Below are 17,815 nucleotides of genomic sequence, written 5' to 3'. Positions count from 1 at the left end.
CACAAGAATTATTCACTATGATCAGATGGGATTCATACCAGGAATGAAAGACTGGTTTAATATTAGGAAAACCATTCACATAATTGACCATATCAACAATCAAAACAACAGAAATTACATGATTCTCTCAATAGATGCTGAAAAAGCCTTTGACAAAATGCAACACCCATTCCTAATTGAAAACACTAGAAAGTATAGGAATAGAAGAGTCTTTCCTAAAAATAGTAAATAGTATATTTTTGAAACCATCAGCAAGCATCATCTGCCATGGGGATAATTTAGAAACCATCACAGTAAGATCAGAAGTGAAACAAGGATGTCCATTATCACCTCTATTTTTAAACATTGTATTAGAGACACTAGAAGTAGCAATCAGAGAAGAAAAAGAAATTGAAAGTATTAAAATAGGCAAGGAGGAGACTAAGCTATCACTCTTTGCAGATGATATGATGGTCTACTTAAAAATCCTAGAGAATCAACTAAAAAGCCAGTGGAAATAATCAACTTTAGCAAATTTGCAGGATACAAAATAAACCCCACATAAATCATGAGTATTTCTATATATTGCCAACACAACTCAGCAGCAAGAGTTAGGAAGAGAAATTCAATTTAAAATCACCCTATTTAATATAGAATATTTAGGAATCTATTTGCCAAAACAAACACAGGAATTATATGAACACAACAACAAAACATTTTCCACACAATTAAAATTAGAACTAAACAATTAGAAAAACATTAATTGTTCATGGGGAAAATCAGCTAGCATATTAAAAATGACAATCCTACCCAAGTTAATTTACTTATTCAGTGGCATACCTATCAAACTACAAAGAAACTTTACAGAATTAGAAAAAAAATTATGACAAAGTTCATTTGGAAGAACAAAAGTTCAAGAATATCAAGGGAAATAATGAAAGAAAAAAGTGAGAAGACTGGGGCCCTAACAGTACCAGATCTTACACTGTACTATAAAGCAGTGGTCATTACAACAATATGGTACTGGCTAAGAGACAGAAAGGAGGATCAGTGAAATAGACTTGGTGTAAATGACCTCAGCAAGATAGTGTACGATAAACCCAAAGATCCCAGTTTTGGGGACAAAAATCCACTATTTGAAAAAAAATACTTCTGGGAAAATTGGAAAACAGTATGGGAGAGATTAGGTTTAGATCAACATCTCATACCCTAAACCAAGATAAATTCAGAATGATTGAATGATTATATAAAGAAGGAAACTATAAGTAAATTAGGTGAACATAGAATAGTTTACCTGTCAGATGTATGTGAAAGTAAAGATTTTAAGACCAAGCAAGAGATAGAGAATATTGCAAAATGTAAAATGAATAATTTTGATTACCTTGTTTTTTAATATTTTTCTAGATTATATGTAGATACAATTTCAATAATCCTTTTCTTACATTTTGTAAGCCAGGCTCCCTTCTTCCTTCCTAAGAAAGCTGGAAATATGGTATAGGTTGCACATGTGTTATGATGTAACATGTAATTCTATGTTAATCGTGTTGTGAAGAAGACACATGCTATTTATAGTAGAGAAAAATTAATGGTGGAAATAAAGTGAAGTATGGAATGCAACAGTCTCTATTTAGGTTCCAGTTTCTTGGAGAAGAGATTTTATTTGTAATAGCTGGATACCTATGTGAGTGAGTCAGACTTGAAAAACTGGCATTGTACAAACATTTTGGGGATCTTAAACTCTATTATCATCATGGATTTTACTGATTTGTTCCCCTTGGAATATCATGATTGAATTGTCTTCTCCTCACTATATAGATTGAATTCTAGAAAGGGATCATGGTTTAAGCTTAGGAATTCTCAGACATTATTCTATGTTTGTTGGTTATCACTTGTCCTCCTAGTTCCATGCTGTCAAACCTATGGCACACATGCTGGAGGGGAAATGCTCCCTTTCCCCCCACTCCATGTGCACAGACCTAGTAGTGGTATTGTTGGGTCAAAGAATATGCAATTTTATACCTCTTTGAGCATGGTTCCATATAACCCTATTCAATGGTTATATCTGTTCACAGTTCCACTAACAGTATATTGATGTTCAGATTTTCCCATATTCCCTCTAACATTTACCATTTTCCTTCATTGATATATTAGCCAATCTGATAGGTGTGAGGTATTATCAGAATTATTTTAATTTACAATTCTCTAATACATAATGGTTTGGATCATTTTTTCACATGACTATAGTTTTAATTTCTTCGTTAGAAAACTGCCTATTCATATCCTTTGATCATTTTTCAATTGGGAAATGTTTTGTATCCTTAATTTTTCTCAGTTCTCAATATTTTTGATAAATGAGGCTTTTGTCAGAGACACTGGCTATATTTGTTCACAAATGTGTCTTTTCCCTTCTAATCATGTTTGAGAATGCCATTAATTCTTGAAATCCTAAATGTCATGTAATATAAGATGCAGTAAATTAGGGCTACTTATGACCAACAGATACACTCATTTTTTTTAAATGGTATGACAGTTAGGATTTCTATAATTACTTGTCTTCTATCTGAAAAATGAGATATAAGACAAGGGTAGCCAAGAGGGTAGCATCATAGGATTATAAACCTATATTTGAAAGTAATATGTGTTATTAAAAAGTGGGTAATCTTGGTTAAGGGAGGGATAAAGGTGATGAGTCTGACTCTCTCAGTCAGGAAGATTTGACTGCCTTTGAAGTAAAGTATTTATCACATCAGTAAATTAGGGGCAACTTGTTTAGGATGCCCTACTTGCCTACAGAAACTAAGCCCAGAATGTCCAATCACCAAGCCCAACCTTCCACTCAGGGCCCAAAGGGAAATTCAGGGGAAATAGCAGAGATGTAATGGAGAGATCAGGGAGAGGTCCAGAGAAATCAGATAGGTCCAAATTTCCCCAAGACAAAATAAGCACAGGCCAATTCTGAAGCCAAAAGGCCAAAGCCAAGCTGAAAAGCCAAAGCCAACAGGCTAAGCCAAAGCACAAAAAGAAAAAGCCTTCAGGCAAAGTGAAACCCAGAAGGCAAAAGCCCCATCAGTTGGAACTTCAGCCCTATTTATAGCCTCAGGCTCCAACTGACTTTCTGAAGATTCTAAAACCTCTAACTGCCAGGCTGTGACAGTTTGAAATTGCAGAAGCAAAAGGCTTCTGGTAGCAATCTTGCATTACATATGAGAACTATTTAGTCTAACTCACTGACTTTTCAAATGTGTAAACGGAGACCAAGGAAAGTTAAATGACTTATCCAATATATTGCAAGCTGTAAATGTCAGAGATGAGATTTGAATCAAAGGTATCTTATTCAAGTTAGAATTCTTTTCATTCACCATCTCTGTGCAGATGAATCTCACATCTACTTAACAAGTTCTTAAATCTCTGTTTACCTCTAGTTATAATAGTTACCTATTAGATATCCCAAACTAGATTTCCCCTAGACATCTTAAAATAAAAGTAACCAAAAATTAACTCATGGTGGTTCCCTGAAAACCCTTCACCTTTCTGAACTTCCCCATTACTCTTTAAGAAAGCATCATCCTACCAGTCACCAACAAATGAAACATAAGTATCATCTTTGACTCTTCACTCTCTCTCAACCCCCATACATCCAAATGATTACCACCAAGTCCTGTGATTTTACAAATATAACATCTCTCATACTTCCTTTCTTCCACTGCCACTAGCCTGGTGGAATTCTTAATCACCTATACATTCATCCAAAAATAAATACATATATACATGTACACACATCAAACACATAGATATATACACACACATTTAGATAGATATTATTTTGGTTTTATGTCATCTTCTCCATTATTTTTTTAATAATTTATTTTTTTTAAAGTTATCATGGTTACATGATTCATGTTCTTACTTTCCCCTTCACCCCCTAACCTCTCCCACCCCCCACAGCTGATGTGCATTTCTACTGGTTTTAACATGTGTCATCAATCAAGACTTATTTCTAAATTGTTGATAGCTGCATTGGTGTGGTAGTTTCAAGTCTACATCCCCAATCATGTCTGCTCAACCCATGTGTTCAAGCAGTGTTTCCTCTCTTGTAGTTCTTCCTCTGAATATGGGTAGCATTCTTTTCCGTAAGTCCCTCAGAATTGTTCTGGGTCATTTCATTGCTGCTAGTACAGAAGTCCATTACATTTGATTTTACCACAGTGTATTGGTCCCTGTGTACAATGTTCTTCTGGCTCTGTTCCTTTCACTCTGCTAGAGTTACTGGAGATCTTTCAGTTCACCTGGAACTACTCCAGTTTATTATTCCTTTGAGCACAATAGTATTCCATCCCAAACATATACAACAATTTGTTCAGCCATTCCTGAATAGAAAAGCATACCCTCTTTTCCCAGTTTTTTTTTACCATCACAAAAAGCTCGGCTACAAATATTTTTGTACAAGTCTATTGATCTATAATCTCTTTGGGGTACAAACCCAACAATGGTATGGCTGGATCAAAGGGCAGGCATTTTTTATAGCCCTTTGAGCATAGTTCCAAATTGTCAGCCAGAATGGTTGGATCAGTTCACAACTCCACCAGCAATGCATTAATGTCCCAATTTGGCCACATCCCCTCCAATATTCATTACTCTCCCCTTCTTTCATTTTAGCCAATCTGCTAGGTGTGAGGTGATACCTCAGAGTTGTTTTGATTTGTATTTCTCTAATTATTAGATATTTAGAGCACTTTCTCTTGTGCTTACTGATAGTTTTGATTCTTTATTTGAAAATTACCTATTCATGTCTCTTCCCCATTTATCAATTGGGGAATGGCTTGATTTTTTATACAATTGATTTAACTCCTTGTATATTTGAATAATTAGACCCCTGTCAGAGTTTTTTGTTATAAAGATTTTTTCCCAATTTGTTTTTTCCCTTCTGATTTTGGTTGCATTGTTTTTGTTTGTACAAAACCTTTTTAATTTAGTATAATCAAAATCATTAATTTTACATTTTGTAATTTTCTCTAACTCTTGCTTGGTTTTAAAATCTTTCCTCTCCCAGAGATCTGAAAAGTATAATATTCTGTGTTCACTTAATTTATTAATAGTTTTCCTCATTATATTCAGGTCATTCACCCATTCTGAATTTATCTTGGTGTAGGGTGTGAGATGTTGATCTAAACCTAAACTCTCCCATATTTTTTTCCAAATTTCTGAGCAGTTTTTGTCAAATAGTGAATTTTTGTCCCCAAAGTTGGGCTCTTTGGGTTTAATCATACATTGTCTTGCTGAGGACACTTTTTCCAAGTCTGATTTTCCCTTCAGTCTTCTAGACAGTACCATATTGTTTTGATGACCACTGCTTTTTATTATAGTTCAATATCTGGTACTGCTAGGCCCCCTTCCTTCACATTTTTTTTCATTATTTCCCTTGATATTCTTGATCTTTTGTTATTCCAGATGAACTTTGTTATAGATTTTTTTAAATTCAGTAAAGAAGTTTTTTGATAGTTTGATAGGTATGGCACTAAATAAATGAATTAATTTGGGTAGAATGGTCATTTGTATTATGTTAGCTCTTCCTTCTCAGGAGCAATCAAAGTTTTTCCAATTGTTTATATCTAGTTTTAATTGTTTGGAAAGTGTTTTGTAGTTGTGTTCGTATAATTCCTTTGTTCATTTTGTTAGATAAATTCCTAAGTATTTTATATTGTCTAGGGTGATTTTAAATGGTGTTTCTCTTTTTTTACCTCTTGCTGCTGTGATGTGTTGGAAATATATAGAAATGCTGATGATTTATGTGCATTTATTTTGGATCCTGCAACTTTGCTAAAGTTGTTGATAATTTCTCCCAACTTTTTAGTTGATTCTCTAGGATTTTTTAAGTATACCATCATGTCATCTGCAAAGAGTGATAGCTTAGTCTCCTCATTGCCTGTTATAATGCCTTCAATTTCTTTTTCTTCTGAAATTGCTACTGCTAGTGTTTTTAGTACAATATTAAATAATAGGGGTGATAATCTGCATCCTTGTTTCACACCTGATCTTACTGAGAAGGCTTCTGATTTATCCCCATTGCATATGATGCTTGTTGATGGTTTTAGATATATACTGTTTTCTCCCTAATCCTTGAACTTCAAAGTAATAAATGTATTGAAAAAGGAATTGGTTTATGGGGAAAATAAAATAGATAAACCATTATTTAACTTGATTTAATGAAGGAAAGAAAACCAAATTACCAGTTTCAAAAATGAAAAAAAGTGAAACCATAACCAGTGAAAAAGAAATTAAAGGAAGTATTGGAAATTATTTTGCCCAACTATGCCCACAAATCTAACTATCTAAGTGAAATGGATGAATACTTTCAAAAATATAAATAACCCAGATAAAAGCGAATAAAGAATACTTAAATAACTCCATCGCAGAAAAAGAAATTGAACAAACCAGCAAAGAATTCCTTTATAAAAGAAGGACAGGGTCAGATGGAATAGAATGTGAATTCCATCAAACATTCAAAGAACTGATTCCAAAACTACATAAATTTTGTTGGAAAATATGAAAATAGGGAAACCTTTTGAACTTTTTTAAATGACACATATATAAAACAAATACCTAAGATCTAAATTAGAGAAAGAAAACTAGACCAATCTCCCTAATGAACTTTGATTCAGAATTTTTAAATAAAACACTAGGAAAGAGATTAAAACATTATAAAACAGGAATCATACAACATGACCAGGTGTTTTTATACCAGGAATGCAGGGATGATTTAGTGTTGGGAAGATCATCAGCTTAATTGAATATATCAATAACAAAATTAACAGAAACAATATAATTATTCTAATTGATGTAGAAAAAAGCATTTGACAAAATAGAACACCAATTCCTTATAAAAATATTAAAAACAATGGAATGAATGGAAGCTTCCTTAAAGTGATAAGTGACAACAATCTAAAACCATCAAGAATAATTATCTCTGGAGGGGATAAACTATACTCCTTTCTAAGAAGAGCTATCCATTATTTGGGTAATGGATGAACACTGGTGTATAGTTGTAATGGAATACTATTGAGCCATAAGAAATTATTGAGAAGATGAGCTCAGAAAAACCTGGAAAGACTTATATGAACTGATACAAAGTAAAATAAGCAGAACCAAGAAAACAATATATGGAGTAACAGAAGTATTTTATGATGATCAATTATAGAAGACTAAACCATTTTCGGCAAAGCATGTTTCCAAGATAACCACAAAGGAGTCATGATGAAAATGCTATCCACAGCCAAAGAAATCACTATTAGACTCTGATTGCAGATCAATACATACCATCTATTTTATTTACTTCATGAAATTTTTTATTGCATATGTGATATGTGTATGTTACATCCTGACATGAGTAATATGGAAATATATTCTGCATGATCATATGCATGCTTATATGCACTTTTTACCAAATTTGGAATTGGGCTAAGAGGGAGAGAGAAAGAAAATATGAATTCTAAAATGTTGGAAAATAATTGATTTCTGAAATATTATTTCTACATGTAACGGGAAAAAATTAAACTTTTTTTAAATGCTCTGCAAAGATGTCTGTATTTTTTTTTCATTTACAGACTGTAAACAGGGTACTAGCCTACTAAAGAAACATAGAGAAGGTATGATATCTCCTCTATTGACTTAGAGTTTTACTTATACACATTTGTCTTGGATCAATAGTTTAAATATTTAAAAAAAACACAATTTTTTGACTGTAGAAGTATCCCTCAAATGTCATTCTAGCCGTTTCCTTTCAGCTGACTTGTCCAGTGGTTAGTTTCTCTCTCTGCTTTCTTTTCAGATTGCTGTTCTTATTTCAGCCTCAAATGCAAGTAAAAATCTATAGTTGGGGAAGCTAAATGTTTCCTCTTTCTGTTTCAGTTCCAAAATAGCCAGTTAAAATACTTTGGTCAGATAAATAACTTCATAATCACGTGGCCTCTTTCATTGTTTCCAAATCATTAGTTACTCCAGATCAGAAAGCCAGAGTTTTAAGAGTGTCTTGCTTTTCTTAAGTACATTTAAGCAATATGAGGAACACAAGACAATTCTTTTTAACCACTGCAGGTGTCAACTGTCTGACTTATTAGAATAGTTATTGGGAATTGCTGAGGAATTTTGAGTTTAAGTCCTTTCCAAGGTTCATGTATCTCTTAGTAATATGTCGGGTCCAAAATTAGAGCCTTTACCTTCCTGATTTCATACTATCTAACATTAGGCTAACTCCCGTATGTATATTAGGATACCTTTGTGTATTGTCCAAGGAGGTTTATATCTTTCAACATAGAGTTATCTGGAAGATTCTTGCAGGCAGGCAGGGATATTTCTAGGGAATAAGGGAAGAAGGAAATAGATATTTTATTAAGTACTCAATATGTACTAGTCACTATTCTATATGCTAAGGATATAAAAAAGAAGCTAGAAGATAATCCCTGCCCTCAAGAAACTTATAATGAAGACAACACATAAATTCTTTTTTCTTTAAACCCTTAACTTCTGTGTATTGGCTCATAGGTGTAAGAGTGGTAAGGGTGGGCAATGGGGATCAGGTGACTTGCCCAGGGTCACACAGCTGGGAAGTGTCTGAGGCCAGATTTGAACCTAGGACCTCCCATCTCTAGGCCTGACTCTCAATCCACTGAACTACCCAGCTGCCCCTAAATTCTTGTTTTTAAGTAATGTGGAATAATAACCTCTCATTATCATATTTTACTCTAACTGGCAATAATAATAGCACTTATCACACAGTCTTATTATGAGGATCAAAGAAGATATTTGTAAGTATTCATTGTAATGCTGGGCCCATAATAGATGCATAATAAATGCTTATTTATTTCCCTTCTTCCTTAGAAGGAAAACACCAGAGTAAAATTATATTTATCTTTTTATCCACCACCAAATATTGTTAGTCTTGGGAATTTTTGTAAGATGAAACTGGATTAGCAGCTACATCTTAACACATGAGTGTTCCATGTTATTTATTTATATTTTATTCCCTTTCCTTTTAATGTCAGTTATATCAAGATTATTCCATATAGTGAATACAAAGTAACCCAATTTAAGTAGCCTGATATCGAATAGAATATCAGATATTATACAGATAACAGAAAACACAGATTGTACATAGTAGAATACACCCATATATCCAACAATTCACAGAGTGAATGAGCTCTGCCATTGGGATTGAGATTACTCATTTGGGAGACAGAGTTCTCTATCATACTCAAGGATAAAAAGAAAAAGAAAAGTATTTGAAGCTATCAACAGGCAGGGACTTCTCTGCATGCCAGCTTTTTCCTAAATTATTTGTCTTCTTCCAAAGACTTCTCCCTGAATAAAACTTGGAATAAAATGTGACCTTTCTCAAAAATGGAAACCAGAAGATCAGGATCTCTCCTCTTCTACCTTCTGAACTACTTCACCCATTGCATAGAGATATGTTATGGAATAAAAGGGAAGTATATGAAGAGCTGTTAATCAATTAGGCTTGTATTGAGGGCACTAGGGTGATATCAGCTGGGTCTATCAGGCAGGGAGGCTATTTCTACAATACAGAGCAACTTAGGTCAGCCAGAAATTGTGAGAGCCTGGCTTAAGGTTTTATTCAGCCACCTGCTGTTATTCTAAGCTCCCTTGAGGGAAGGAGTGAAGAGCCCCTCCCTTCTGGAGAACAAATCCCAACCTACAGGAAGTGAAAGCTGTCTACTTCCTGCCCAAGTTGGATGCCTGATTTAACCCTCAAGAAATAAAATTAAAGTTATTCCTTCCCTCTTCAGCCTTTGCCCTAGTACTCAGTACAATGATTCACCAGAAGCTCTTTGTGTAAATAACAAAGGGGTTTATTAATGCCAAGGGTAAGCTGAGGGGAAAAGGGGTTGAGGTCTGGTAACTGCTGCTAGGGAGAAGCTGGTGCGGAGGGAGGGTCACAGAAGAGGGGATCAGACTGAGGGAGTCCAGCTCCCTCAGTCAGGGATAATTTCACTGCCCTGAGGTAATAAGGTTCAGCAGATCACAAGATGGAGTGATGGCTTGGTTTTTAGATTGTCCCTGCCTGCCTATTAGAAGCTAATTTCCACAATCTGCACCCACCAAAATACCCTCCTCCCAGGGCCCAGTGGGGAAATCCAGGGAATATCAGGATGTCAAGGGAGAGGTCAAGGGAAATCAGGCAAAGCCCCCAAAGCCCCTAAAGCAAAAGGCCCCTCAGTTAGTTTTGAAGGAATATTTATGGCCCCAGGCTCAATGGCCAGGGTCAACATTCTATTCCTTCCAACTGTCAGGTCAGGGCTACTACAGTTGGTTTGCAAAAGCAAGAGCTTTTGCTGCAACCCTGCATTACACATAGCATTAGGTAATCATTTTTCTCAACTATGAGAAGTATTATAAAATGACTAGGCTTTAGCCATGGATTAAAATAAATATGAAAATTTCTGAGGAAGTTTTTTTTTTCTATATTTATTTTCAATAATGGTAATTGGCTCAACATAAAAGGAGTCCTCCTAATTAACCTGATTTGCCTGACTAGTCATTGCCAATTAAAAGCACTTATAGATTTTTTTTACATTTAAATTCCTTTCATTTTTATGTATAAAAGAGATTCTCAGTTTAGAGGTTTTTTTTATTTTTGTTGAATTGTTTGATGACTTAACAATGAAATAAATTAATTTTAGTGATTATTTTAATTCAGTACTAATTAGTAAACTATATGCTCTGATCTGTCAGGTAATAGCAGATTACAATTTATATCTTTGAATTGGGGGAGTAAGAAGTGATAAGCCCCAAAAGCAGAAGAGTATAGCAAATTGAAAGGAAAGAAATGATAAATATATTATAGCTAATGGTTTCTATTCCTATAACATGAACCACCAACAGAGTAAAGGACAATGCTAATGACGTCTTTTTTAACCTGCAAATATACGTTTTAATATATTATTATTTCATTCTATAATTATTTGACTCCAAGCAGTAGCTATGCCATTGATGACATCGCCACTCTCATTTTAAAAATAAATGCCTTAACTAATTTAGGGTGTAAAGGGAAAAAATCCATCAATTTAATTTTTTTTTTGCCTTTGCAAAGACAAAACAATCTAGTTAATTAAAATCTTGCACCTATAAAATATTTTTATTGTGTTGATGCAGCATGATAGCCTCATTTGTTTTTTTGGTAGTGTTGTCTGATAATAAATGTATCTATACTTCTACTGTTGTTATTTTATTTTATTATTAACAGAATTTATCAACAAACATACTAGCCATTTCCCACCTCCCTGTATCACAGAAGGCATCATCTGGGAGACACATATTCATACAAATTATGTTTTTGTGTTTTCACCTCTCGATTCAATTTCTGGAGGTAATACTTACAATGTACTCTTCATGAAATAAATATATTGCTATGTATAAATGTTCTGATGGTTTTTATCCATTTTTTAAAATCCTGTGTAATGCTTTCAAAGTTGTATTAAAATTATCCTGCTCATTGCTTTGTTTTGTTTTTATGGCACAGTAGTATTCCATTATAACCATGTACTACAGTTTGTTTAGCCATTCCCTAGCTAATAGGCATTCTCTCAATGCAGTGGTATTTCTGGTTCTAAGGGTACACAAAGTTTTTTAACTATCTATGTGTAAATACAAATTGCTTTACAAAATGGTTGAATCAGTTAACTGTCCCACCAACAATGCATTAGTGTTCTAATTTCTCTACATCCTCTCCACCACCTATTTGCCTTTTTATTATTTTTGTCAATCTGATAAGTAAAAGATGACATCTCAGAAAAGTCTTTGTTTACATTTCTTCAATCAGTAGTGATTTAGAGCATTTTTTCATATACCTTTATTGCACTTATAGCCTTAAAGACATGGTTTCCAGTCCTACTTCAAAATTTTTTTTAGTTCTGTTATCTTAGGTATGTCATCTAACCTCTCTGAACCTGAGTTTCTTTATTTGAATAATCTGACTATGTATGTTGAATAGTGAAGAGGAGAGTAATGTTTGAGGTGATATGTCAATTCTCTGTATAGATCCAGGAAGATAGAGATGATTTCTCTGATGTCTTCTGGTGTCTTTTCCCTAACAAGATGCCCAGTTACCAATCATTTCAGAGACATTCAGAGACAACATTAATCACTGGGAATCAATCAGAGGAGTTGTAGGCATACAAATATTATATATATATATATCACTGCAAATTTTAAAGTACTATATGTCAAGTAGTAATAATAGTATTAGTAGTAGTATTTATAGTCATAATACCTAGCATTTATATAGTGCTTACCACCATGTGCCATGCACTGTGCTGAGCACTTTATAATTATTATTTCACTTTATTCTCACAACAACCCATAGAGATAGGTGTATTTTTATTCCCATAAAATAGATGAGGAAATTGAGAAAAACAAAGATTAAATGACCTGGTTTTAGTTATAGAACTATTAAGTATCTGAGTTCATGTTTGAACTTAGGTCTTTCTAACTCTAGGCTCTGTGCCTTATGCACTGAGACACCTAGATTTAAAAAAAAATTACTCTACTAATTCATTTCATTACTTTTGGCTCCTGGATCACATCAATTGCTGAGGACTGCTCCCCTAACTGTACTCTCTGGTCTCCAATATCTCTCCATTTTGCATCTGCTGCCCTTCCAGGCCCTTCTCAGGATAAGTTCATCACTTCATTATCATGTTTCTAACTGAAGTTTTTTTTTTAAACCCTTGTACTTTGGTGTATTGTCTCATAGGTGGAAGATTGGTAAGGGTGGGCAATGGGGGTCAAGTGACTTGCCCAGGGTCACACAGCTGGGAAGTGGCTGAGGTCGGGTTTGAACCTAGGACCTCCTGTCTCTAGGCCTGACTCTCACTCCACTGAGCTACCCAGCTGCCCCCTCTAACTGAAGTTTTGATTGATACTACATCACTCAGCCTCATCTCCATTCTGATTGGAAGCATAGAGGACAGAGAACCAGACTGTCCCAGTGCCTTCCTTTAAAGAGGGCAGAAAAAAACTCTCAAACCATTCTATCTTTCATCTGCTGCCAATGAACAGGATCTGTTCAAGTTTGATACCCCTTGGTTTTTTGGTTACCACAACCCTCACCCTACATTTCTTTCAACTTTTTAGATGCGGTCTTCCTCTTTTTATTATAAGCTTCTTGAGCATAGAGACTTTATTCTTTCTACCTTTAAGCATTTTTCCCCAAAAATATTTATTGTATTTCCCCCAATTGGATGTAGAAACACTTTTTGACATTTGCTTTCTAACATTATTTGTCACGGGTTATTCTGGATAGTGAGATTAAGACATGAAGACTCTCTCTCCTTCTACAAATGTAGGTCATGCCTTCCTCCTTCTGATCTGGAATACAGAAAAGGAGGCCAAATTATGGACCCTTTTGTAACTATGCCTTCTCTTAGTAAGCATTCTCCCTTCAAGCTAAATTCCCAAACAAAACCTACTTGTCTTCACTATGTAAGACAACCAGAAATAGTGCATAAACATTCTTCTTATCTCCTATGCAGATTCCACAGTAGAGCACATAAGGAATGGTGATAAAGAGTAAATTCTCATTGGATAATCCTAGTCCACCCTTACCTAAAAAAGCCAGGGGACCTGACTCATCCATTAAAGACAATGAAAATTCAATTTCTAAACTATACTAAGATTTAAGAAACTTGCCATTTTGAACATACCATCAAAAAGATGAAGTTATACAAAATTGATCCATTGCTTAAAATTTATCTAAACTCTAAATTTATTTTTTACAGACATCTAAATATGTCTGACCTACATATTATAACCCTTTCTAATGACAAATTCATCATAGTTTAAATCCCCATTCTAGTATCAAATAAAAATAAAATTGCTTGTCTTTCATCTGCACATTCATCTGGTGAGCATTTGCTGGCAGACTTTCCCCCATAGCTAATGGGTTTGGTTTGCTTCAAAAGATTATCCTGGGAAAATGAATTTGTTTTCATAATTTCAAACGCAGCAGCAATAATAGGAATCTTATCTTTCCCACTCTGCGAAAGCTAACTCTTAATCCTGTATGCAACAGAGTTAAATAGAAGAATTCAGTCCTTAAGAAATTATCATTTTAGGAAGTAGAAACAAACTCTATTACCTAGCTCTGAAGCTGACTTTACAGAAAGATGGCTGTGTATAATGGATAGGGCACTTGACACAGAGGAGGGAAGATGTTAGCTTAAACCTGGCCTTAGACCTTAACTTACTGTGTGAGCTTGGACAAGTTGCTTAACCTCTGTATGTCTCAGTTTCTTCTGCCCTCTAAGGTCTTTTATAGGTTTAAATCTAGGAACTTATGATGGTTTGTGTGACCTGAAATTGGTCTTATTACACCATACAAGAGGCATTTTGAAATCTATTAATTTATAGGGACATTTATGGAAGAAAGAAATTTATATGGAAAATAGTATACTAGATTTATGTAATTATTATAAAATTATATTAATAACTCAGATTTATATTCCCTTTTCCCCCATTTTGGTCTAGATTTGTAATTTTAATGTAAGGGATTCCTAATGTGAAAACTTCTTCCAGTGATATAGGAAGGTAACTCTGATATAACATACAATCAGTAAATGTTGCTAGGAGGCTCAGAAAGGATAAATAACTTGTTCAGGATAACAAATCCAGCATGTAACAGAGGCAAGATTTGAACTCAGATATTTCTGACTCCAAGGTTGGCTCTATATTCACCATGTTGCATTTCTTCATAAATATATAGGACTTTACTATTTATTTTTTAATAAACTTTATTAACAATACTGGTAAGTTATAGGAAAAATATGATTATAAAATATTACTATGTTTTGTTTTTGTTTATTTTAATACTCTGCCTACCCTCCATACCTATTCATCCCATGACACTTGGCTGATAGGACAGTGGATAAGATGAGTCATCAACCCACCATTGATGTCCCATATTACTGACTACTTGATTACTAAGAAAAAAAGGACATCGTTTGCCAGAACTTTGATTTAGAAAACCATGGGCAGAAGGAATGATTATCAACTGAGGTAACAATTATTCAAAAATTTAACAAAGAATAAAGCATATTGCAAATATAAAAACTTATTATTCAGGCCCTTTCTATTCCTATTTATATTGTTATTGTCATTGTTTTGTTCATGATTTCCTTTGTTAGCTTATGAGACCCAGTAGGCCTCTGATTAATGTTTTGGCCAACCAGGGCATGCATTTTTCATTAGGTATTCAGTAGAGGCTAACTTTTTTGTAGTATGCAGGGTTATGCAGATGGCATTGGAGAATTGAAAGAATGCTCATCTAGAGCACTAAACTTTGAGTCATGAAACTTGATGTCAGTTCTCATCTCTACTACTTATTACTTTGGGGATAATAAATAAGCTACTAAGCCACTTTGGGCTCAAGTTTTCCACATCTGTAAAATAAAGAGGTTTGATTAAGTGATCTATCACTTTCATTCCAGCTTTAGTTTAATGATCCTATTTGTGTACAATCCTTAACATTTCCTTGCTTAATATTCATTAATCAATTAAATCCATATTTTTTAAAGATAGCCCATCTTTCTGGTGGTGATGATAATCACAAATTGTCATCAAACATTCTTCATTTCTACAAATAAACCTGTTAATTTATTCTTTACATTAGTCTTTAATATTTATTTTATATTCATTGGTTATTGTTTTTAGTATTAAATTATATTTATTCTTTATAAAATATTTTTTCATATGTATTTTAGAGTGTCTAGAACAAATTAATTGGATTTACATTTATTCACATGGAAATAATTGCCTCAGTTTTCATTGGTTTAGGATTTTGCCAATCTTTTTGGGAAGGATTATCAACAAAAATCGAGATATCATTGTATTGTTTAATTTCATGCCTTGGTCAGCCATTAAAGATCTCTTGATTCTTTTCTTGGATCTTAGTTTTTTTTTGTTGTTGGTTTTTTTGTCATTTGTTATATGCTCTAAGAGCATATATTTTCCTTACTTTTGACAAGACAATGTTAATTTCAACATGTATGCCATATGGAAATACATTTAGTTACTATTGTATAGGATTTTTTTATGATGCTATTTAAAGTCAGTAATGGTATATTTTACAGTTTCAAAATTATGTTGATATGTGTGTGCTTGCTTTCATATTCAATATACTAAAATTAGAATGATACAGAGAAGACAAACATGGACCCAGTGCAAGAAGGGCATGCAAAATTGTAAATCATTCCATATTATAAAAAGAGATAAGTATTGAATAGTTGCTAATGATTTTATGGATGATCTTTCTATTGAGATTTGCTTTCAGTTGGACACTAGACTATTGACATATAAAGTTATAGCTTCTCTAATAGACGATTAACTCCTATTGGGTTGCCTTTCTTTGAATCTCCAGAATTTAACACAGTACTGAAAAATAATGGACTTTTCTAAATGTGTGTTAATCTGAACTGACTTGCTTTGAAATCTCATACTTGAACTCCAAATAATAATTAGATTTTCTGTAAGTGATGTTTTTTTGGTTTGATATGTCTTTACAGAAAGAGACCAAAGTATTTGTATATATTATCTTTGCTTATCACTACAGTATGGCCTTTGGATATTATATTTCCTTTAAAAACATTTTTGAGAGACTTCCTGGTTAAGATCGCGGCAGAGTAAAAAGCAGCTGCTTAAAGTCTCCTAACCAAAACATATAGGACTCCTCAAAAAGACATAAAAACAAATCCAGAGGAACGAAGGGACCCCACAACAGGGCACAGCTTTAGAGGTAGTGGGTGGAATTGGGGCATTTCCATGCAATAAAGGGGTGAAACAGCTCTCACTAAAATGCGAGCTGAGCAACCCCCTCCCACAGCCCATACCACCTACAGTGCCAAAGCCAGCGCATAAGAATTAGAGAAAGTTTAAGGCATGCATTGAGTCTTTGGTAGCTATGTGGGGTCACCAGGGCCTGCTCCTGAGAGTAGCAAGACTTAAGACCCCAAGAGGCTAAAGAACGTAGACTTTGAACACAGACCCTGAGCTCAGGCACAAGTGCAGGCTCAGACACAAGCCCAGACACAGATCTGGAGTTCAAGCAAGCATTTGGAACTTGAGTGCAGCCGTGGAACTTGAGTGGGGACCCAGTGTAGAGGGGTGTACAACTGTGGAAGCAGCTCCCTGAGACTGTTAAAAGAGCCTCGGGCAGAGGAACAAGCAAGGGGACCACCAGAAGGCATGACCCTGAGAACAACTAGACCTGAGACCTCAGGAGCCTAAAGAGTGCAAACAGACCATGAGTGTGAGGATGAACCTGAGAGGGTACAGGGCCAACAATGGCAAGCCAGAGACAAGAACCCCAAAAGAGAAAGATCATCAAGAAGAAATCTGTAACACTCAACAACTTTTACACAGCTAAAATGCAGACAACAGAGCAAACAGCAGAGGAGAAAAAACAAGTATTCACATCCAAACCTTCGCAAAATAATGAAAACTGGCCACAAGCTATTGAAGAGTTGAAATCTGAGATGATGAGAAAGATGGAAGAGATCTGGCAAGAAAACAAGAGTTTAAGGGCAGCTGGGTAGCTCAGTGGAGTGAGAGTCAGGCCTAGAGACAGGAGGTCCTAGGTTCAAACCCAGCCTCAGCCACTTCCCAGCTGTGTGACCCTGGGCAAGTCACTTGACCCCCATTGCCCACCCTTACCAATCTTCCACCTATGAGACAAAACACTGAAGTACAAGGGTTCAAAAAAAAAAAAGAAAACAAGAGTTTAAAAGGCAGAATTTTGCAATTGGAAAGTGAGGCTCAGAAGTCAAATGAA

At 34.6% G+C, this 17,815-nt stretch overlaps 1 non-coding gene across 1 annotated transcript; it reads left to right on the top strand.

Annotated features, from left to right (window-relative positions):
* The first annotated feature begins 16,143 nt into the window (after positions 1–16,143).
* LOC123250788 lies at positions 16,144–16,249 on the top strand. Its single transcript, XR_006506427.1, has one exon. It is a non-coding gene; the product is annotated as a U6 spliceosomal RNA (small nuclear RNA).
* The last annotated feature ends 1,566 nt before the right edge of the window (positions 16,250–17,815 follow it).

Source organism: Gracilinanus agilis, chromosome 5, assembly GCF_016433145.1.
Source record: "Gracilinanus agilis isolate LMUSP501 chromosome 5, AgileGrace, whole genome shotgun sequence".
Taxonomy (NCBI): Eukaryota; Metazoa; Chordata; class Mammalia; order Didelphimorphia; family Didelphidae; genus Gracilinanus; species Gracilinanus agilis.
Note: the sequence above shows the minus strand (reverse complement) of the source record. Positions and strands in the feature narration are given on the sequence as shown.